We start from the raw sequence: 24661 nt of genomic DNA on the forward strand, positions 1-24661 counted from the left end.
AAGGCCCAGGCTTTCAGGCCTAACAAAAAAATGGGAAAAGGTAGGAAAAAGAATGTTCAGGTTAGAAAAAATATTTACAAATGAATGAAGTTTTTTTTAAAACAATTTAATAAATTCAATTTTATTTTGCTGGAAATGTATATTTGAAAAGAAAGACGCAGAAAGCAGGAAAAAGAATGGAAGCAAGATGGCGGCCACTCACCTCGGTTCAGAACGATAAGGCCCGCCCACACACGCACCGATTGGTCGACCGTCAGGTCACCGAAGCGTAGGATTGGTCAATCGTCAAGTCACTCAACACTCAACTGTAGGATGGCATGCGCCAGGAACCCGCCGTACGATTGGTCGACCTCGATGTCACACGGTCGCTAATGAGATGCTAATGAGCGGAACGTTGAACGTTTTTTGGATACCGCGGGCGCGATTTTTGTCCGGCCGAAACGTTAATATGCCTATGACCGGTCCGGAATCGCAAGCTTTCTTTTGACGTGACGCGCGCGTCAGTACGCTCTATAACTTTCAAATGTATAGAGAACGGACGGACAGACAGACAGACAGAAGAGGTCTTTTATATATATAGACTAGCTGGGGGTGCCCGGTGGTGCCGAGGCTTTTTCGAGGGCATGTTGTTGTGGGAAGAGAGAGAGAGAGCGACTGGGGGGGGGGGGAGAGAGAGAGAGAGCGACTGGGGGGGTGGGGGAGAGAGAGAGAGAGCAACTGGGGGGGGAAAGAGAGAGAGAGTGACTGGGGGGGGAAAGAGAGAGAGAGAGCGACTGGGGGGGGAAGAGAGAGAGAGAGCGACTGGGGGGGAAGAGAGAGCGCGACTGGGGGGGGAAGAGAGAGTGCGACTGGGGGGGAAGAGAGAGCACGACTGGGGGGGAAGAGAGAGCGCGACTGGGGGGGAAGAGAGAGCGCGACTGGGGGGAAGAGAGAGAGCGACTGGGGGGGAAGAGAGAGAGCGACTGGGGGGGAAGAGAGAGCGCGACTGGGGGGGAAGAGAGAGCGCGACTGGAGGGGGAAGAGAGAGCGCGACTGGGGGTGAAGAGAGAGAGCGACTGGGGGGGAAGAGAGAGCGACTGGGGGGGAAGAGAGAGCGACTGGGGGGGAAGAGAGAGAGCGACTGGGGGGGAAGAGAGAGAGCGACTGGGGGGGAAGAGAGAGAGCGACTGGGGGGGAAGAGAGAGAGCAACTGGGGGGAAGAGAGCGAATGGGGGGGAAGAGAGATAGCGACTGGGGGGGAAGAGAGAGAGCGACTGGGGGGGAAGAGAGAGAGCGACTGGGGGGGAAGAGAGAGAGCGACTGGGGGGAAGAGAGAGAGCGACTGGGGGGAAGAGAGAGAGCGACTGGGGGGAAGAGAGAGAGCGACTGGGGGGGGAAGAGAGAGATCGATTGGGGGGGAATAGAGAGAGCGACTGGGGGGGGCTCCCTCCCTCCCGAGGTCGGCGCCCTCCCTACCGGGGGGGGGGGGAAGGGAGGGAGGGAGGAAGGGGAAGGGGGGGAGGGAGTGAGGGCGGGGGGGGGAGGGAGGAAGGGAGGGCTTGAGGCTGATGGGCCGAAATGGCCTCTATCTGCACTGTGGGGTTTCTGTGGTTCTGTGGCCACGCCCGGTTGCCGGGGTAACCCTGCCGCGCCGCCCCGTCCTGCACTGCCGAGAGCCGCACTCTCCGAGCCCCGCCCCCCCCCCGGCCGAGAGCCGCGCTCTCCGAGCCCCGCCCCCCCCCCGGCCGAGAGCCCCGCTCTCCGAGCCCCGCCTCCCCGGCTGAGAGCCACGCTCTCCGAGCCCCGCCCCCCCCCCCGGCCGCGAGCCCCGCTCTCCGAGCCCCGCCCCCCCCGGCCGAGAGCCCCGCACTCCGAGCCCCGCCCCCCCCCCGGCCGAGAGCCGCGCTCTCCGAGCCCCGCCCCCCCCGGCCGAGAGCCGCGCTCTTGAAGCCCCAGCGCCCCGCCCCGCACTGCCGAGAGCCCCGCTCTCCAAGCCCCAGCCGCCCCACTCTCCGAGCCCCGCCCCCCCCCAGCCGAGAGCCCCGCTCTCCGAGCCCCGCCCCCCCTGGCTGAGAGCCCCGCTCTCCGAGCCCCGACTACCCCCGGCCGAGAGCCCCGCTCTCCGAGCCCCCGCCCCCCCCTGGCCGAGAGCCCCACCCCCCCTGGCCGAGAGCCCCGCTCTCCGAGCCCCGCCCCCCCCCAGCCGAGAGCCCCGCTCTCCGAGCCCCGCCCCCCCCCCGGCCGAGAGCCCCGCTCTCCAAGCACCAGCCGCCCCGCTCTCCGAGCCCCGCCCCCCCCCCCGGCCGAGCCAGCTTGAAGACCGGCGATTGCCGGTTGCCGGGGTAACCCTTACCGCTCACCAAGGCCGAGATCTGACGCCGCGTCTCACCTGCTCCTGCTGCGCGCGTACCCTGACCCTCGTGGCTGACGCCGTTGCCCTGGGTAACGTGATGGGGGGGCGGGTGAGGAGCTTAGCAGAAGCCCTAGCTCGGGCCTGGCTGGGTAAGAAAGGCCCAGGCTTTCAGGCCTAACAAAAAAACGGGAAAAGGTAGGAAAAAGAATGTTCAGGTTAGAAAAAATATTTACAAATGAATGAAGTTTTTTTTAAAACAATTTAATAAATTCAATTTTATTTTGCTGGAAATGTATATTTGAAAAGAAAGACGCAGAAAGCAGGAAAAAGAATGGAAGCAAGATGGCGGCCACTCACCTCGGTTCAGAAGGATAAGGCCCGCCCACACACGCACCGATTGGTCGACCGGTCAGGTCACCGAAGCATAGGATTGGTCAATCATCAAGTCACTCGGCACTCAACTGTAGGATGGCACGCGCCAGGAACCCGCCATACGATTGGCCGACCTCGACGTCACACGGTCGCTAATGAGATGCTAATGAGCAGAACGCTGAACGTTTTCTGGATACCGCGGGCGTGAATTTTGTTCGGCCGAAACATAAATACGCCTATGACCGGTCTGGAATTGCAAGCTTTCTTTTGAGGTGACACGCGCGTCGGTATGCTCTATAACTTTCAAACGTATAGAACACGGACAGACAGACAGACAGACAGACGGACAGACAGACATCCAGACAGACAGAAGAGGTCTTTTATATATATAGACTAGCTGGGGGAGCCCGGCTTTGCCAGGGCTGTTTTGGGCCAGGCGGTTTAAATCAAGTCCCAGGCTTTGGGGCCTGTCTGTCTGTCCCTGAGTGAATCTGCTGCCGGGCAACGTTTTAAATCGAGTCCGAGGCTTTGGGGCCTGTCTGTCGGTCCCTGTGTGAATCTGTTGCCGGGCAACATTTCTACCTTTTAATAGCTTCAAAGATGAAAGTGAAAGTACTTATAAAACGTTTTTGGTAAATGTTATGTTATTTTTAAAAGAGATACTAACTTTTTCGAAGCTGGATTAGCAGATTTTGAGCTGGAAGTAGCGAAGCAATGGCTGCCCGATGCCTGAGTTGAAAAGCATTAGTCCCGCCCACAGACGCAGTGATTGACCAACCATCAGGTGACTGAACTGTAGGATTGGTCAATCGTGACGGCACAGGATTGGTCGACCTTGACGTCAGTCAATCAATGCTAATTAGCAGATAATGAGTTTAATTTTCAAGGTTTTTTGCATAACATATAGAACACGGACAGACAGACAGACAGACGGACAGACAGACATCCAGACAGACAGAAGAGGTCTTTTATATATATAGATTTAATGATTGGGATGTTTATTAAATTTTTATTAAAAGTTTAAATAGTGTTTTGGGCCCCCGTAGTTTTCATGAGTTTGACAGTTCTTACTCTCAAACTCATGAATGAACCTTCCCCTCCCCTGATTGGTTGTACAGTGCTCACCTGATCCCAGCCGGAACATCACACTAACTACGCCGCTGGATCAGGTAAGCACTGCGCGCTGACATCTGAACCGGGCCTGTGACAGGAAATGCAAGCAGGCCCGGGCTTCAGATGTCAGCGCGCAGGGTGAGTGCAGATCAGGGGCTTGCACGCGCGGCAAGCCCCCGACACCAAGTTCTGGGCCATTAATTAGGAGCAGGAGTTGGCCATTCGGCCCCTCGAGCCTGCTCCGCCATTCAATAAGACCATGGCTGATCTTCGACCTCAACTCCACTTTCCCGCCCGGTCTCCATATCCCTTGATTCCCTTAGAATCCAAAAATCTATCGCTCTCAGCCTTGAATATACTCAACGACTGAGCATCCACAGCTCTTTGAGGCAGAGAATTCCAAAATTTCACAACTCTCTGAGTGAAGAAATTCTTCCTCATCTCAGTCTAAAATGGCTGACCCCTTATCCTGAGACTATGCCCCTAGTTCTAGACTCTCCAGCCAGGGGAAACACCCTCTCAGCATCTACCCTGTCAATCCCCCTCAGAATCATATATGTTTCAACGAGATCACGTCTTATTCTTCTAAACTCCAGAGAGTATAGGCCCGATCTACTCATCCCAGGGATCAATCTAGTGAACCTTTGTTGCACCACCTCTAAAGCAAATATGTCCTTCCTCAGATAAGGAGACCAAAACTGTGCACAGTACTCCAGGTGTGGTCTCACCAAAGCTCTGTACAATTGTAGTAAGACTTCCTTACTCTTGTACTCCTAACCCCTTGTAATAAAGGTCAACATGCCATTTGCCTTCCTAATTCCTTGCTCTCCCTGCATGCTAACTCTTTGTTTCCTGTACGAGGACACCTAAATCTCTCTATATCATTGGCAAACTTCGATTCATTACACTTGTTGACTCCATCAATCACTGTTCTTACATTCTGGGGGTTTTGCACAAGATTTTGGGGTTTTGGGGGTTTTTGCCCCCTTTCTATGAGGTTCGCAGCACCGACCACCCCTGTAAGCAAACACTCGCGCCCTACAACCTGGAGTGGGCACTTACCTGCCCAATGTTCAATGTTCAGGTAAATGTAGCTGCCACGTGGATTCCTCAACTTTGAAGGCAGTTTATTAGACTGTGGCTCAGGCCATAAACAACTAGCCAGATTTATTCAACAGTAAGCAGATAAATTAATAGCATTTAAACAAACAGTAGATTTACAGTATTTAAAGACTTTACGATTCATAAAATCATCGAATGATACAGCACAGAAGGAGGCCATTCGTCCATCGTGCCTGTGCCAGCTCTTTGGTGGAGCTCTCCAATTAGTCCCACTCACTGCTCTTTCCCCATAGCCCTGCAAATTTCTCTCCTTCAAGTATTTATCCAATTCTCTTTTGAAAGTTACTAATGAATCTTCTTCCACCGCCCTTTCAGGCAGCGCATTCTGTAGTGTCCGCGCCTTAATAATACAAAGACTGCGGGAGAACAATAAAACAGGTATTTACTGAACAGAGGGTACTCTTTTATTTGGACCCAAAAAAAACCCAATTGGACTGTAAATAAACAAAAGTTCAACTAAAACTTAACAAATCAAATTAAAATTGGGTTTTCCGGGTTGATAAAGCACTCCAGTCCCCGCGGCGCCCACCGGTCGCGGAAATACTCAAGCGCGCCGGCGGACACCGCTCCATCTCCAGGGCTACCCGGGCGCGAACATGGCCGCGGAAGAGAGGCAGGCAATCCGGCTGGATGACCCCCTCGACTGCCCGCTGCCTGGACCAATTGATGGCTCTTTTAGCCAGGCCCAGGAGCAGGCCCACAAGGAGGTCCTCCAACCTGTCCGCTCCCCTCCGCACCGGGTGACCGTAGATCAAGAGCGTGGGACTGAAGTGCAACCAAAAATCGAGGAGCAGCCCCTTCAAGTAGTGAAAGAGGGGCTGCAACCTCTCACACTCCATATAAACGTGAAATACGGACTCCTCCAGGCCGCAAAAAATGCAGGCGGCCTGGGAGTCCGTGAACCTACTTAAAACCTTATTGCACGGGACCGCTCCATGCAACACCCTCCAGGCCAAGTCCCCGATGGAACAAGGGAGGACTCCCGCATAGAGAGCCCTCCATTGGGGCCTCCACCACCGCCAGTTGGCAAGACGCCACGCCAAAGCGTGTCCGGACGGTAGACGCAGATGGCAAAGTGGAGAGTGTGCAGGAGCAGCCCGTACAGGAAACCCCTCCGCGCGGAATGAAAAGGCACGGAGGGTATTTCCTCGAGACGGCGCAAGTTGTGAGGCGCCGGTTCCCGAGGGGAGTTTCGGGGCCGGGCGTCAATGAGGAATTCCATCCGAACGGGGGTAAGCTCGGCGAGCGGTGACTTTGGCCTCCAGCTCTTGCCAGTTCGCCGGCCAGGCGTCCTCGGCAGGGCTAAGGTAGACTCCCATATAGAGGAGGTGCGTGGTGCTCCAGGCGAAAGGCTTGAAATCCTCCGGCAGGGAGTCCACCCGCCACTGACCCACCAGGCGTCCGGAACATTTCTCCCAGCTGATCTTGGCGGAGGATGCGTCCGAGTAAATCTGCTGGCATTCCCGCATCCTCCGCAAGTCAGCGGGATCCGTGACCGTGAGGAGCACGTCATTGGCGTAAGCCGAGAGGACCACCTCCACGCCCGGCCCTTGCAGAGCCAGTCCCGTCAACCTCTTCCGCAAGAGGCGCAGGAAAGGCTCCACGCAAATGGCGTATAACTGACCGGACATGGGGCATCCCTGACGCACCCCCCTCCTGAAGCGAAGGGGCGCCATCAAGGACCCGTTAACTTTAATCAGACACTCCGCGGCGGCGTACAGAAATCGGATCCGGGCGACGAAATGCGTCCCGAACCCGAATGCGCGCAGAGTCCCGAAGAGATACTCGTGATCCACCCTGTCGAACGCCTTCTCCTGATCCAGGGAAAGGAAGGCGACCGACAGACCAGCCCTCTGGGAGTGGTGGACCAGGTCCCGGACCAGATGGATGTTATCGTGGATGGTCCGGCCCGGGACCGTGTAGGACTGGTCGGGGTGGATCGTGTGGGCCAGCACGGTGCCAAGGTGAGCAGACATCGCCCTGGCAAAGATTTTATAGTCCGTGCTGAGGAGGGAGACCGGGCGCCAGTTCTTAAGGAGGCGGAGATCGCCCTTCTTAGGCAGCAGGACAATGACCGCCCGTCGCCAAGAGAGGGGCATCTCCCCGGTCGCCAAACTTTCCCCCAGGACCCGTGCGTAGTCGCCCCCCAAGACGTCCCAGAATGCCCTGTGGAACTCCACGGTCAGCCCGTCCAGCCCCGGGGACTTTCCCCTAGAGAGCTGGCGGAGGGCGCCGGTCAGCTCCGCCAGGCTTAGCGGAGCGTCCAATTTTTTCGGCGCCCTCCGGGCTGACCTTCGGCAGGTCCTCCCACAAAACTCTGCGTGCATCCTCGCTGGACGGATCCGGAGAGAACAGAGCCCCGTAATTGGCACGGGTCTCCGCGCTGATTCCCTCCGGATCCGAGAACAGAGATCCGTCGTCGGCCAGCAGCCCCAAGAGCTGCTTACGGACCCCCCGTCTTTTTTCCAGTGAGTAGAAGAAGGGGGAGCCGCGGTCCAGGTCCCGCAGGAGCTGGATCCGCGACCTCACGTACGCGCCTCGGGACCCGATGAGCTGCAGGTCCTTCAGCGCGCCCTTCTTCTCTTCGTACACCTTCCGCAGGGCCGGGTCCTCGACGACCTGACCGAGACGGGACTCCAGGTCGAGCACCTCCTTCTCCAACCGCCCGACCCGGGCCTCCCGCCTCTCGGTCGACCCCTTCGCGTACTCCTGACAGAAGAGACGGATGTGAGCCTTGCCCACGTCCCACCATAGCCTCAAGGAGGGGAAGCCCCCCCGCTTCCGTCTCCAGTCGGCCCAGAACCGACGAAATGAATCCCGGAACCGCGCGTCCTCCAGCAGCAGGTTGTTAAAATGCCAGTACGCGGAACCCCCCCGCGCACGCAGCGGAGCGAGCTCCGCCCACACCAGGTGGTGGTCCGTGCACGGCACCGGCCGCATGGAAGCCGCCGGAACGCAGGAGATGTACGCCCGGGAAATGTAGAGGCGGTCGATTCTGGACCTTCCTCCCCCAGACCTCACGCTTGTGAAGGCGCTGGAGTCGGGGTGGAGATTTCGCCAGACGTCCACCAAGTCGAAGGACCCAACCAGGTCCCTCAACTTCTCCATCGCCGCCGGGCTTCGCGGGGGACCCGAACGGTCCCTCGCCTCGAGGGTGCAGTTAAAATCCCCCCCGAGGATGACGCACTCGCCCGCGTCGACGGAGCCCAAAAGAGCGGACACTTCTTCGAAGAAGCGCGCTTGCTGCGCACCGGTCTGAGGGGCGTACACGTTCACTAGATGGAGCGGCACGCCCCCCAGGCGAACAGTGACCTGGAGCAAGCGGCCCGGCACGTGCTCCTTGACCCCCAAGACCTCCGGCTGAAAATGCGGGGCCAGCAAGATAGCCACCCCGCTAGAATTGTTGGAGAGGTGACTCATGCTGACCCCTCCTTGCCACTCCAGGAGCCATGTGGCTTCGTCTCCCGGAACGGTGTGGGTTTCTTGCAGGAAACACACCGCATACTTCCCGTCCCGAAGGACCGAGAAGTTGTTGAATCTGCGGCGCGCCTCCCTGCTGAATTTGATGTTGAGGCTGGCTATGGTTATCTTCATGTCAGAAGCATAGTGCAACCTCTACCTACACCTAACGGGGGGAGGGAGCGCAGGCGCTGGTCAGCCGCCACTTCCTCAGCAGCCCAGTGAGAAACGTTCTGAGCCGACGCAGCTCGAGCGGCTTCACGCTCTCGTCCGCGCACATGATTTTAACGGCGGCGCGGACGGACACAATGAGCAGCGCCAGCTCTGACCACCTGTCGAGGGCCAGCCGGATCTTATTTTGCCGACCCTGGCACGTGGCCATAAAGTCCCGGAGTTCCCTTACAGGAATGAGGAGAGACTCGGCGAGGGGCACGAGGTCATCCAGCGCCTCGTGGACGGTGGAGTCCAAATCTTCCCCCGTGCCCATCACCGAGTCCCCATCCTCCTCCAGGGGGTCATCACCAGCGGCCGACCCATCCGTCGCGCAGTGCGCAGCGAACGGCTCGGCCGCACCAGCCGGTCCCGCCTCCGCCCGGATCCCAACCCCAGGATCGGCGGCAGAGGATTCCTCCCTGGGCTCCTCTAGGGGCGCCGGGCCAGAAGACGGCAGCAGTTCGGAGTCCCCCCCCGCCTCAGACGCCAGAACGACCGGAGAAACCGGGGAGAGAACAATTCCCAGCTCCTCCAGTACGTCTGGCACCAGAGACGCAGCCAGGGGGCCATCCTCCTCCCCGCCACCAGCGTCCGACCCAGTGGATGGGGTGTTTTCAATTAAAACCTCCACTGGGATGAGCAGCCCCTGGGAGATGTCCGGGTCGCATTGGGCGAGCTGATTTTCCTCGAGCTCGCCCGACACAGACCCCAGGCCGCCCGACCCAGCGAGGGGTAACGGCACCGATAAAATGTCAATCACCGCCGCGGGTTGTCCCGCGCCCACCCCCATGGGCAGGGTCTCGTCCCCATCCCCGGGAGGCACGTGCCGGACAGACCCATCTGCCTCAGCCTCCTGAGGGACAGGCGACCCCTGCCGAACGCCGGTGGTAATGACAGCGGGGGGGAGGCGCAGTACCCACGGCGGGCGACGACTCCCCCTGCTCGGAGGGACCTTCCTCCTCCCGGTCCTCCTCCTCTTCCAGGGGGTCGCGCCTTCTTTTTAGCGCGGAGGGAGTGAGGGAGACCTCCATGTCTGCAGGGGCCTCCTCGTCCGCTCCCTCCGGCAGAGCAGGTTTGTCGGGTTCCTCGTGCCCGAGCCCGGCCGCAGGTATTGGCGTTTCCGCTACAGCGGTTGCGGCCACAGGCTCGGGTACGAGGCCCCTCCCACTCGCGTCTGCCCCGATTAACTCCGCGAGGAGCGCGGGTGTAAGGGGCGCAAGGGGCAAGGGCTGGCCATCCACGGGGGGACCCGCCCTAAGGTGTTTAGATTTATTCCGCACCTTCTTTCCGGCCGGACGCGCTCCCTCCCCCCCGTCGGAGGCCTTGGTGGCATCGGCCTCCGACGTCGACCGCGCATCAGCGGTTCCCGACGCGCGGGCAGATCCGGGGGGAGAAGCGGCGGCAGCGCCAGCCTCGGCCGCACTATATGATCTGGCGGCCTTGGAGGCAGGGCAGTTTTTCCGAATGTGCCCCACCTCCTTGCAGGCGTGGCACCGCACACCGTCCGACGTCCAGAAGACGCGATAGGTGGTCCCCTCATGGAGGACGACGAATGCGCCGTCGGTGTCCTCCTCCTGTGCCAGCTGGATAAACAGCTGGCGCCAGAAGGAGAAGACGTGGCGAAGGCTGGCCCCCCGGAAGCCGAGCGGGATGGGTGTGATCCCCGACCTCACCTCCCCAAGTTGACGTAAATGGGGAAGGAGGAGCTGACCAGGAACATAGGGCGGGACGTTGGAAATGATGATCCTCTGCGCGGTGGCCTCGAGAGTATCCACCGGCAGGAAGATCCCGCCCACGGTGAGCGCCTTGGCGACGGCCAGGGACACCGCCCGCTCCGACCCCAGGAAGAACACAGCCTTCCCATACATTTTTGAGGCCGCGACGATGGCTGAGGGGCCGACAACCCCAGCCATGGCTTTAACGCAGGCCTCAATGGTCATAGTGGGGTGAGTGTAGCTCTTCACCCCAAGCTTTTTTGTTATCAATCTAAATGGTGACGGGGCAGCAGAAGCAGCAGGAGCAGCTGTGGCTGTGGCTGCCACGCCCGCATAAGTCCTGGCTGGCCCCGCCACCGGCGAAGATGCAGTCGCCATTCTGGGGTGTTTTCTAAAAAGGGCTACACTCACCCCAAGTCACAGGACTGAAGGTGTTAATTGTGGCCTCAGGTATTTTTTTGGTCCTCAATTGAGCAGAGGGAGCTGTTTAAATTGAAGGCACACCTCTCCCCCTTATTGATTGAAATTGGGAGAGGGGCCTTCTCCCCTCTGCTCAATAGGCAATTAATAAATAAAGATGAAATGAGGTGCCTCAGAGAGAAAGGCAGAGAAAGACAAAGAGAGAGAGAGAGGGGGGGTGGGAAGGAGGGAGGCCGCAAAGGCAGGGTCGCTACTCAGGATGATGGGTGGGTGGGTGGGTGTCGGCAGGGGTGCACTCTCCGATGAAAAATTAAAGTCTTTGAAGGTGGTCTTCTAGCAGGGGGAGAAGATGTCTTCACCTGGGAAAGCTGGAGATGCCCCAGGCTCAGTCCCACACCAGGTCTTAACGATGTACAATTGGGCTGATCACCTAGGCAGCTCCAGCTATCCCAGGTCAGGCAATAGGAAGGGGTGCTTAATTAGTGGTGTGTGTGGCCCAGTGTTTTACAAGAGACACACATACACACCCCTTGATGATCCGGCCCTTTTTTCTTCTTTTCTCCCCCCACCTAAAATACAAAGTCTTTGGGAGAGTGCACCAAATAACACCCACCTGAAAGATGATGTTGTTCTTCCCTCCTTCCAAACAGTTGGTGGTTGTTGGTTGTTTCTCTCCCCTCTCTCCTGGAATGGAGGCCAATTTGGGGAGGCAGTAATGGGAAAGGCCTCTCCCCTGGTTGGTGTTGTTGCTGGCCTCCTCTCTCCTTCTCCTCCTCCGTCCTCTCTCTCCAGGCACCTCAGTTGATGTTATGATGGTGGCGTTGGTGGTGGTGGTGGTCCAGCGTTCTCCTCCTCTTCCTGGTCAGGGGACCACCACTTTAGTCCACTCTCCTAGTCTGGCTGCTCCTTCTCCTTCTGCTTGCAGCTGCACAGCCAGCAATGCTGTGAATGAGGTACTGAACAGACGGTAACTTAAGACTGACGTACAGAAGCCTGCTATGGCTTTATAAAAAGGGGTGGTCACTGCCGGTACTGCAGTATAGAATGAGTTCTTCTCTTAAAGGTACATACACAACAATTCCTCCCCTTTTAGATAAACAGTACATAACATTCATTTAACAACTAAATAATAACTAATTACAATTACAATTTTCTCTGTACTATATACATCAACTGAAATAATCATTTATAAGTTCAGTCTTTGAGGAGGCTTCCTGATCCTGACTGGATAGCGCCTTTCTCAAGTATCCTGTTCTTGCGGCGGAGTTGATTCTGGGTCATTGTCATTGGTTGGTTCGTCAGCTTCCAATACCACTGCTTCTGAGGTAGACGCAATCTGTACTTCGGGTTGATTACCAGGTGCACCTACTCGTGGTATGGGTTTGGCTTGTTCCTGTGACTCTAGAATCTGGTCAGCATGGCGTCTCACGATGCTCTCTCCAACGTCCACTGTGTACATTAGTGGTCCCTGCTGTGTGCATATCGTTCCTGGCTGCCATTTTTCTGTTCGGTAGTCGCGGGCCAAGACTGGTTGCCCTATCTTGAAGCTCCTGGTTGGCTTCTCATTTATGTGCTGGAATTGCTTATCCTCAACATCTCGTCTTATGTTTGGTTTGAGCAAATCCAGGCAACATCTTAGCCTTCGGTTGAAGAACATTATGGCTGGAGCTTGGTTGGTGACTGCATGTGTCGCATTCTGGTAAGCAAACAAGAAATTATCCACCTTGTGTTGTAGTGGTATGTCGTCATTATGCATTGCCTTTATGGCCTTTTTAAAGGTCTGAACAAACCTCTCAGCCAATCCATTTGTGGCTGGATGATATGGGGCAGATGTGTAATGCTTCACCCCATTATTCCTCAGAAAACTCCGTGATGGGCCTTCAATAACCACAAAACTAGAAGTTATAGACTTAAACAAGTTGGCTTTTAATCACTAAGATCAGAGCTAACATCTCAACACGCCGACTGGTTCACAGGAATGAGTCATACAGATCCTGGGATCTTTATGTAAGAGAAGTCAGGGGCGGAGCCAAAAGCCAAGACCTGGAACCTCCCAGGTTAGTCGGGAAAGAGGAAGTGGAACTATACACAGTGGGGGAGGGTAATATACATGAGTGCAAAATGAATACAGGATCAAGACAAACAGATTTCATTACATTCACCCCTTCTATAGATTTAGTCCATCGGGGTGATGTTTCTTAAAAGTTGGTATAAGTGAGTCTGTCAGGAGGTTTTGCAGTTCTCAGTGATCGGCGCAAAGCCGGTTGGGGTGCCTCTAGGGGAGTGGATTCTGGTTCCTCCGCTGTCCGGGCCTCCGCAGTGTCTTCCAGGTTATCTGCAGTGTCCTCCAGGTTAAAGTTGTGTATTGATACCTCTGGGCGTCCTGTCTCTTTGTAGTGTAGGTCTTCATCGGGTAGTCTCCCATCGTTCTCTCCGCTCCCTGAGGGAGCAAGGTCTTTTATGGAAACAGTGTCCTCTTGGCCGTCAGAGTATTCGATATAGGCGTACTGAGGGTTTGCATGGAGGAGCTGTACCTTTTCCACAAGGGGGTCCGTTTTATGGCCTCTCACGTGCTTCCGCAATAGTACTGTCCCCGGAGACGTCAGCCACGCGGGTAGAGATATGCCCGAGGTGGATTTCCGGGGGAAAACGAACATCTTTTCGTGAGGGGTAGCATTAGTGGCAGTACATAACAGAGACCTTATGGAGTGGAGCACGTCTGGGAGGACTTCCTGCCAGCAGGAGATCGGAAGGCCTTTTGACTTTAAGGCTAACGTGACAGCCTTCCAAACAGTAGCATTCTCCCTTTCCACTTGCCCATTACCCCGGGGGTTGTAGCTAGTGGTTCTGCTAGTGGCTATCCCCTTCGAGAGCAAGAACTGGCGCAGCTCGTCACTCATAAATGACGTCCCCCTATCGCTGTGTATGTAGTTCGGCATGCCAAACATGCAGAATAGATTACAGAGACACTTGACCGTGGCACTGGTCATGTCTGGGCAGGGAATTGTGGTGTATGTAACCTGTTCCACCTTAAGAGATGTACTACTTTCTCTTGGCTGCTGTATACTGTAATACCGGTGGTGACCACACCGGTATATAAGTGTTGTGTAGGGATTTGCTGGGCAGTTCAGCCCTGACCTCCGAATAGTAAAGACCTGTTAAAGTTATTCTTGTGGTCTGTGTCCAGTGATTTATAATAAGCATAACTGGGACACACAGACTTAACAGTGGCGACGAGTCCGATCTTACCCTGCGGCAGTTTTACATCTAAGGCAGCTTCGTCCTCAGAACGGGCATCGAGAAGAGGCATCCGCCCTCATCATCCTGCTGAGCACCATCGCACGGGAGGCATCGAGAACCCGGGTTAAAAAGAAAAAATTCTGACCACGAAGCCCTCCATCAGCGACAGGCAGTGATCATCCCTTCTACCACGGTGGTGGGTAAGCCGATCAGCGACACGAGCAGAAAGTCGGCCGCGTTGACTGTGGAGTGGGGGAGGGAAAACGGAGGAAAAAGGGCGGAGAACTCGACCACGGCCGGTGAAAAGGGCCAGGCTGCAATCGAGGCCGAGAGGCGCAGCGACTGGGGCAGCTTAAGGCACGAGAGCCGCGGAGAACTCAAACGCAGCCGGTGTAAAGGACCAGGCAGCATGCGGGGCTGAGAGGCGCAACAGCAGGGGAAGCGTGAATGCCCACGGGAACCGTGGGGGAGTAAAAGCAGCGTCGGGGAATTGAGAACCGCTGGGGAGGCGAGAACGGCAGCAGCACGGCAATCGCCATTGCAGCCAGCGGGGGAAGAAGGCAAACGCGGGAATCCGCCATTGTAGTCGGCGGGGGAAGAAGACGAGCGCAGGAAAGACCGCCAAGCGCGGGAAGCCGCCATTTTAGTAGGCGGGGGAAGAAGACAAGCGCGGGAAGCTGCCATTTTGAGAAAAAGAAAAATTTAAAAACTTGCAAGGATGCCTAAACATGGGAATATTAATACCTTTGATAGCGATATCGAAGATTGGACCACGTATGTAGAACGCATGGAAGTTTATTGTAAAGCAAATAAGGTACCAGATGGTGAGAAAGCACTAACCTTATTAAACTCAATGGGTGCGAAGACATACGGGCTATTGAAGCACCTTCTGTCACCAGATAAACCGGCGGATCAGACTTTCGCGAATATTGTTACTGTCCTGAAAAATCATTTAAACCCCACACCGCTGATGATAGCGGAACGATTTAAATTTTACAGAAGAACGCAGCTGAAAGACGAAAGCAACGCTGAATTTTTAATTGAACTGCGTAAGCTATCAAAGTACTGTAAGTTTGGAACAGGACTAGCAGATGCGCTGAGAGATAAATTTGTGTGTGGATTGTTAAAAGAAGGAACACAAAAGCGGCTGCTTGAGGAGAATGATCTTACGCTTGATAAAGCTGTCACTATTGCAGCATCGCAAGAAGCCGCAGCGAGAGGCACTGCGGAAATGCAGCTACGGTCACCGGAACTCAGCACCAATCAAATGGTCTTGGGTACAGTAAAATGTTATCGTTGTGGAAAGACAACGCATGATCAGAACCAGTGCTGGTTCAAAAATCAGGAATGCAGAAAATGTGGCAGGCTTGGTCACATAGCTAAAGTATGCCGGTCAGGAAAGAAGACCAGCAACAAAACGTCACCGCAGGAAAAGTACAGAAAGGTACACAAGGTGACAGAGAACAGTTCGAACGAACAGAAGTCAAATTCAGACTCCAGCAGTAATGAACTGGGTAGTCTAAGAGTACACAATGTGGGTAATGAAGCAGACCTCCAAACAATCTGGGTCACACTTCAGATAGCAGGAGTCCAAGTGAAGATGGAATTGGACACTGGATCGGCATTGACGGTCATGAATAAGCAAGATTACAAAAGGTTATTCCCACATATTCCCCTACGGGATACGGAGATTGTATTGAAAACATACACGGGGCAAGGAGTATACCCCATCGGGAAGATGGAGGTAAAGGTGGTCCACAAGGGCAAAGAAAGCCAAGGAATGGACTTATATGTGCTACCTGAGGGAGGTCCACCACTAATGGGACGGGAGTGGATTAGGAAAATAAATATGGACTGGCATTCCTTAAAACACTAACTGTAGATTCCGGTAAAAAAGATGTCAAACCTAAACGATTGTCAAGAATATTGGACGATGCTAAAGAGGTGTTCCAACAGGGACTGGGAACACTGAGAGGAATTACGGCAAACATCAAGATTGAAGAACATGCAAACCCGAAATTTTTCAAAGCCAGACCGGTACCTTATGCAATACGACCTGCTGTGGAAGCTGAGCTGGAAGGGCTAGAACATTCAGGACTACTGTCTAAGGTAGACTGGAGTGAGTGGGCCACGCCCATTGTCCCCATCATGAAGCGTTCATCGAGAAACAAGCCGGGGGAACCGGGGAAGGTTCACATCTGTGGAGATTTCAAGATCACTGTTAATCCGGTGCTTCACACAGTGCAGTATCCGCTTCCGCGGATTGAGGATATCTTCGCTTCGTTGTCTGGCGGGAAACACGTCACCAAGATAGACCTGGCGCAGGCGTACTTACAGATGGAAGTTGAGGAAGAGTCACGCCAGTATCTCATGATCAACACGCATAGAGGCTTGTGCCGGTATAATAGACTGGTTTTTGGAGTGGCATCAGCTCCAGCAATTTGGCAGAGGGCCATGGAGCAGGTATTACAGGGAATTCCAGGCACACAATGTTACCTGGACAATATTCTGATTACAGGAGATGATGACGAGGAACACCTTACAAACTTGGAACTGGTGCTCACCAGATTGAAAGAATATGGACTTCGAGTTAATCGCCAGAAATGTGAGTTCTTTCAGAAGCGGATCTCGTACTGTGGTCATGTCATTGACCAGGAGGGGCTTCATAAGTCTCCTGATAAGATCGAAGCTGTTGTGAAGGCTCCCGCTCCAGATAATGTATCCCAGTTGAGGTCGTTCCTAGGGTTGATTAACTATTACCATAAGTTTCTGCCAAATTTATCCATGGTGCTGCACCCGCTGAACGCTCTTTTGCAGAAGGGAGTACCACGGAAGTGGAGCGAGGACTGTAAGAGGGCCTTTCGCAAAAGCAAGGCATTGATCACCTCAGAGGAAGTGTTGGCTCACTTCAACCCAACGCTGCCTATTCGTTTGGCTTGTGATGCTTCTCCATATGGTATTGGGGCAGTACTCTCACACAAGTTGCCAAATGGCCTGGAGAGGCCAGTTGCGTTCGCATCCAGATCATTGACCTCCGCTGAGCGCAACTATGCTCAGATAGATAGGGAGGCTCTCAGCCTTGTGTGGGGAGTAAAGAAGTTTAATCATTACCTGCAGGGCCTAAAGTTTACGCTTCTGACAGACCACCAGCCGTTGGTATCCATTTTTAACCCTAAGAAGGGTGTTTCGGTGATGACAGCACAGAGACTCCAGAGATGGTCCCTTTTCCTAGGGGCACATCAATATCAGATCGAATTCAAAGGTACAAAGCAGCATGGTAATGCTGATGGGCTGTCGCGCCTGCCACTACCTACAGCGGAGGAGGCACTGACGGTTGACCCTGTTGAGTTATTTCACTCGACCATCATCGAATGTTTACCAGTCACCAATGCAAGTATTGAAAGAGAAACCAGGAACGACCCGACACTGTCCCGGGTCTACGAAGTGACAGTGAAGGGATGGCCAGCACATGGTGATCCACTGTTACCGGCATTCTCAGCAAGACGAGAATAGCTGTCCGTCTGTCAAGGAACATTGATGTATGGAACAAGGGTGATTATTCCTCCTAAGTTAAGAGAGAGAGTTCTAAAGGAACTGCATGAAGGTCATCTGGGGGGGAGTCAAGATGAAAAGCCTTGCTAGGGCTTATGTGTGGTGGCCGGGTATCGACCAACAGATAGAGGATCTGACGAAAAGCTGCTCAGGGTGCCAAAAAGTGCAAAATGCACCTCCGATTGCACCGCTGCATCCATGGGAATGGCCTTCAACCCCATGGCAACGTGTACATATTGACTTTGCTGGTCCATTCATGGGCTCCATGTTTTTAATTGCGGTGGACGCACATTCTAAATGGCCAGAAGTGATTAAGATGACTACCACTACCTCGGAAAAGACGATCGCGGTGCTAAGAACGATATTTGCAAGAAATGGATTGCCAGAACAAATATGTTCAGACAACGGACCACAGTTCGTGTCAGAAGAATTCCAGAAATTCACGAAGAAGAATGGGGTGAAACATTATACCTCTGCCCCATATCATCCGGCTACAAACGGGTTGGCCGAGAGATTTGTACAAACGTTCAAAAAAGCAATAAAGGCCATGAGCGAAGATCAGATTCCACTACAACACAAGGTGGACAAATTCCTACTGGCATATCGAAACGCCACCCATGCAGTGACAAACCAAAGTCCTGCCATGATGTTCTATAACAGGAGGTTGCGGTCCAGGTTGGACTTGTTAAAACCAAATGTGCAGAGGGAAGTTGAAAACAAACAGTTCCAGCATATAAATAACAAGACCACTCGGAGTTTCGAAATAGGACAACCAGTGTTAGCCCGGGACTATAAAAACGAGAAATGGCAATCTGGAACAATTCGGGCCAGACAAGGACCCCTGATGTACACGGTAGATATTGGTGAAAATGTAATACGGCGTCATGCTGACCAACTGGTAGAATCGAGAACAAGGGTCGAACCCATGGTTACGGCAGAGACAACCGTGGAAGAAGTTAGTGAACCTGAAGCATCTACCTCAGAAGTAAATGTACCTGATGATGATGTCCAATCCATAAGAGACCAACTAGATGAGTCACCCCAGCAACGAAAATCAGAGACCCCTGAAAGGCGTTATCCAACTCGAATCAGGAGGCCTCCTCAGAGACTGAATCTTTGAACTGTTTTGCATGAAGTTGTATATATATATATGTTATTATGTTATGTTAAGTTAAATGGGGATATAACTGTTAAGCTAAAAAGGGAGGATTGTGGTGTATGTAACCTGTTCCACCTTAAGAGAACTACCTTAAGAGATGTACTACTTTCTCTTGGCTGCTGTATACTGTAATACCGGTGGTGACCACACCGGTATATAAGTGTTGTGTAGGGATTTGCTGGGCAGTTCAGCCCTGACCTCCGAATAGTAAAGACCTGTTAAAGTTATTCTTGTGGTCTGTGTCCAGTGATTTATAATAAGCATAACTGGGACACACAGACTTAACAGGAATGGCGAAGGGGAAGCGGGAATATTCATCGATGATATTGAGGAAGTATACGTTACGGTCGGCAGAGGGAAGGCGCCCCTTGAAGTTCAGACTTAGGCGCTCGAATGGCCGTGTGGCTTTGATAAGGTGTGCACGGTCAGGCCTGTAGAAACGAGGCTTGCATTCCGCACAGATGCGGCAGGCTCTGGTCATTGCCCTGACCTCCTCGATGGAGTGGGGCAGATTGCGGGACTTTATAAAATGGTATAGTCGGGTGACCCCTGGGTGACAGAGGTCGTTGTGGAGACCCTGTAATTTGTCCGTATGAATGCTGGCACACATTCCCCGCGATAGGGCATCTGGGGGTTCATTAAGGGCTCCCGGCCTGTACATAATATCATAGTCGAACGTGGATAGTTCGATCCTCCACCTGAGTATTTTGTCATTCTTGATTTTCCCCCTTTGTTTGTTATTAAACATGAAAGCCACCGACCGCTGGTCGGTGAGCAGGGTGAAACATTTGCCGGCTAGGTAGTGTCTCCAGTGCCGCACTGCCTCCACTATAGCCTGTGCCTCCTTCTCGACAGAAGAGTGCCTGATTTCAGGTCCCTGAAGGGTCCGGGAGAAGAGGGCCACAGGTCTCCCAGCCTGATTGAGGGTCGCAGCTAAGGCAAAGTCTGACGCATCGCTTTCGACTTGAAAGGGAATGCATTCATCCACTGCACACACTGCAGCCCTTTCAATGTCCTGTTTGATACTGGTGAAAGCCTCCCGAGCTTCAGCTGATAGTGGGAAGGACGTCGATTTAATGAGGGGTCGGGCCTTATCAGAGTAATTGGGCACCCATTGGGCATAATATGAAAAAAATCCCAGGCACCTTTTTAAAGCTTTGGGATTGTGTGGCAGGGGCAGTTCCTTTAGGGGGCGTAATCGGTCAGGGTCCGGTCCAATTACCCCATCTTCCACCACACAGCCGAGGATACAGAGACGGGTTGTGTTGAAGACACATTTGTCTTCGTTGTAGGTTAGATTCAGCTTTAGGGCAGTTTTTTAAAATCTCGCAAGATTTAGATCGTGGTCTTGCTGGCTGTGCCCGCAGATAGTGACATTGTCCAGATAGGGGTAGGTAGCTTGTAGTTTATTCTCGTCAACCATGCGGTCCATCTCACGTTGGAAGACCGAGACCCCATTTGTTACTCCGAAGGGCACTCTGAGAAAATGGTAGAGGCGCCCGTTCGCCTCGAAGGCGGTGTATGGGCGGTCCTCCGTTCTAATGGGGAGCTGGTGATACGGGGATTTGAGGTCGATAGTCGAGAAGACTCGGTATTGCGCAATCTGGTTGACGATTTCTGATATGCGGGGTAAAGGGTAGGCGTCCAGCTGGGTATAAATATTAACAGTCTGGCTGTAGTCAATTACCATCCGTTTCTTTTCGCTATTTTTAACTATGACCCCTTGGGCACGCCACGGGCTGGTACTGCATTCAATAATGCCTTCCCGCAGGAGTCTGTCCACTTCCGCCTTGATAAAGTGTCTGTCTTCCAGACTGTACCGTCTACTTTTGGTCACTATGGGCCTACAGTTCGGAGCGAGATTAGCGAATAAAGAGGGCGGGCTGAATTTTAAGGTTGATAGGCCACAGACTGTGAGTGGCGGCTGGGACCCGCCATATGCTAGCGTGACACTTTCGTGGTGGCACTGGAAGTCCAGGCCCAAGATGACATTAACACAGAGTTCTGGCATCACGAGGAGTTTAAAATCCTTGTAGTCCGTGCCTTTTACAGTCAGTGTTACCACACAGTAGCCCAAAATGTCTGAAGTGTGGGGCTTAGCAGCCATAGCAATTCTGTTCCGTGTAGGGGTTACCGTTAATGAGTGCCGCCGTACCAGGCTAGGGTGGATAAAACTCTCGGTACTCCCACAGTCAATTAAACATTTCGTTAAATTCCCGTTTACCTGTATGTCCATCATGGATTTTGTCAATGGGTGTGGCCTGGATTGATCCACCGTGATCGAAGCCACTGTTGGGCCTTGGGCGGCCGTTGAGTCGGGAAAAGATGGCGGATCCCAAGATGGCGGCCCGCACGGCACGCACGAGGCGGTGACGGAGTTGGAAATCGGATTCCCCCTGCAGACTTTGCTAAAATGCCCCTTTTTCTTACATTTGAAGCATGTAGCGTCCTTCGCTGGGCATCGTTGTCTGGGGTGCTTGGCCTGGCCACAGAAGTAGCATTTCGGGCCTCGAGACATTGCCGCTGTAGTAGGACTCCTGGGTGAACTTCTGTGTGGGGACTCCGGCGGCGTAGAGCTGGTCTGAGACCTGGATGGGGAAGATGGCTGATTCCAAGATGGCGGCCCCCTCGGCGCGCACGAGGCGGTGAGGGCCGCATGGCCGGAAGAATAAGAGTCAGAGTTTTTCTGGGCCATGTCCAGCGATCGCGCAGTGGCCACTGCCTTTTTTAAGTCCAGGACCTCCTTCTCCAGCAGTCTCTGATGGATATAATTCGATTTGAGGCCCGTGATGAAGGAATCGTGGACCAATTCGTCAGAGTACGCATTGGCCGTCGCGGCCTTGCAGTTACAGTCCCGGACCAGGTCCTTTAGGCCCTGTAAGAAATCGTCCATTGATTCCTCTGGTCGCTGCCTGCGTGTAGCCAGCAGATGTCTGGCGTACACTTCGTTTACCGGCCTCTGGTATTGGGCCTTCAGGATAGTGATGGCCTCCGTGTAAGAGGTGGCGTCCCGGATGAACGAATAAATCCGATGACTTACGCGAGTAATCAGTAGACTCAGTTTATCTACCTCGCTAGCGGATGAGGCCCCCGTGAAGAGTTCGAAGCATTTGAGCCAGTGTCCAAATTGATTTGATGCTTCAGCAGAATGTGGATCCAAGTCCAGATGCTCTGGTTTTAGGAGTCGATCCATCCTAGTATTCTTTAGTGATTAAAATTGATGGGCCGTCAATAACCACAAAACTAGAAGTTATAGACTTAAACAAGTTGGCTTTTAATCACTAAGATCAGAGCTAACATCTCAACATGCCGACTGGTTCACAGGAATGAGTCATACAGATACTGGGATCTTTATGTAAGGGAAGTCAGGGGCGGAGCCAAGAGCCAAGACCTGGAACCTCCCAGGTTAGTCGGGAAAGAGGAAGTGAAACTATACACAGTGGGGGAGGGTAATATACATGAGTGCAAAACGAATACAGGATCAAGACAAACAGATTTCATTACACTCCGGAAATCCTCGGACACAAACTGTGGCCCATTGTCGGAGCAAATCTGTTCTGGCAAGCCATTCCTGGCGAAGATGGCCCGTAGGACTGCAATAGTTTTCTCCGTGGTGGTGGAGGACATTTTGATGACCTCTGGCCATTTCGAATGGGCACCCACAGCGATTAGGAACATTGAGTTCATAAATGGACCAGCAAAATCAATGTGTACCTGTTGCCATGGAGATGAGGGCCACTCCCATGGATGTAGCGGGGCCTGTGGTGGAGCGTTTTGGACCTTCTGGCATCCTGTGCATCTCTTGGTCATATCCTCGATTTCTTGATCGATTCCCGGCCACCACACAAACGCCCTGGCTAGGCTCTTCATTTTTACCCCGCCCAGATGACCCTCATGAAGCTCATTGAGCACTCTATCTCTCAACTTGGGTGGAATTACCACTCGGGATCCACACATCAAAGTCCCCCGGCACACTGACAGCTGTTCTCTCCTTGGCGAGAATGCTGGCAACAGTGAGTCGCCATGTGCTGGCCATCCCTTCACCGTCAAATCATAGACCCGAGAGAGTGTCAGGTCATTTCGGGTTTCCTTCTCTATACTTGAGTTTGTAACAGGTAGACATTCGACTATGGTCGCATGGAATATCTCAACAGGGTCCACTGCAGGTGCTTCCTCTACCATAGGCAACGGTAGGCGTGACAGCCCATCAGCGTTTTCATGCTGTTTCGTACCCTTGTACTCTATGTCATACTGATGTGCCCCTAGAAAAAGTGACCATCTTTGCAGCCGTTGCGCCGTCATCACCGGAACGCCCTTCTTTGGGTTAAAAATGGAGACCAGGGGCTGATGATCAGTCAGTAGGGTGATTTTCTGCCCGTGCAGATAGTGATTGAACTTCTTCACCCCCCACACCAGGCTGAGGGCCTCCCTGTCAATCTGGGCGTAGTTACGCTCAGCTGAGGTTAACAAGCGCGACGCAAAGGTTTTTGGCCTCTCTGAACCATCAAGGAATTTGTGTGACAGCACCGCTCCGATGCCGTAGGGAGACGCAGCACATGCTAACCGAATCGGTAGTGTTGGATTGTAGTGGGCCAATACTTCTTTTGAACTGATTAGGCATTTACATTTCTGAAAGGCACGCTTACACTCATCACTCCATTTCCATGTTACTCCAGTTTGCAGCAGGGCATTCAGTGGGTGCAGAATTGTAGATAAATTCGGCAAGAACTTACGGTAATAGTTCACCAACCTGAGGAGCGACCTCAGTTGCGACACATTTTCCGGTGCTGGAGCCTTGACTACAGCTTCAATCTTGTCCGGCGACTTATGCAACCCTTCCTCATCAATCATGTGGCCACAATACGAGATTTGTCTCCTGAAGAACTCACATTTGGGGCGGTTGGCTCGTTGCCCATATTCCTGTAATCTAGTGAGCACCTGCTCCAGGTTGGCAAGGTGTTCACTGTCATTTTCGCCCGTAACCAGGATGTCGTCCAAATAACACTGGGTCCCCGGGATCCCTTGCAGGACTTGTTCCATCGCCCTCTGCCAAATAGCCGGGGCTGATGCTACCCCGAATACCAGTCGATTGTACTAGTAAAGGCCTTTGTGAGTGTTTATCGTGAGGTATTTCCTAGATGCTTCTTCCACCTCCATTTGTAGATACGCTTGGGCCAGATCAATCTTTGTAAAGCGTTTCCCTCCAGATAGTGAGGTGAAAATATCTTCTATCCGTGGAAGTGGATATTGTACTGTGTGCAGGACTGGGTTCACAGTTACCTTGAAGTCCCCACAGATGCGAACCGTCTTCGGCTCCCCAGGCGTGCTGCTCAATGATTTCTTCATTACAGGAACGATGGGTGTGGCCCACTCGCTCCAGTCCACCTTGGACAGCACACCCGAATGCTCCAGACTCTCCAGCTCTGCTTCAAAGGCTGGGCGGATCGCGTAAGGTACCGGTCTGGCCTTAAAAAATTTTGAGTTTGCGTTATCTTCGATTTTTATCGTTGCCGTTACTCCTTTTAGAGTCCCAAGTCCTTGTTGGAACACCTCTTTCGCGTCAGTTAGAATTTTTGACAGTCGTCCAGGTGTGACGTCATCATCCTTTTTGTCAGTCACAGTTAGCGCCTGAATGGAATGCCAATCCAATTGTATTTTTTGGATCCATTCACGTCCCAATAATGGTGGTCCTCCATCTGGTAGTATATACAGATACAGTTTCTGTGTTTCCTTGCCGTTGTATTCAACTGGCACCCTTATTTATCCTCTGGGGTAGACTTTTTGCCCCGTGTATGTCTTCAATACAATGGACGTGTCCTTCAAGGGTATGTGTGAGAATAGCCGCTCATAGTCTCATCGATTCATGACAGTTAGGGCTGATCCTGTGTCCAATTCCATCTTTACTGGGGACCCTGCTATCATGAGGGTGACCCAAATGGTTCGGTGATCCTCCTTTGCGATCAC

Source organism: Somniosus microcephalus, chromosome 28 (assembly GCF_052327205.1).
Source record: "Somniosus microcephalus isolate GS21.2 chromosome 28, FLI_Smic_1.0, whole genome shotgun sequence".
Taxonomy (NCBI): domain Eukaryota; kingdom Metazoa; phylum Chordata; class Chondrichthyes; order Squaliformes; family Somniosidae; genus Somniosus; species Somniosus microcephalus.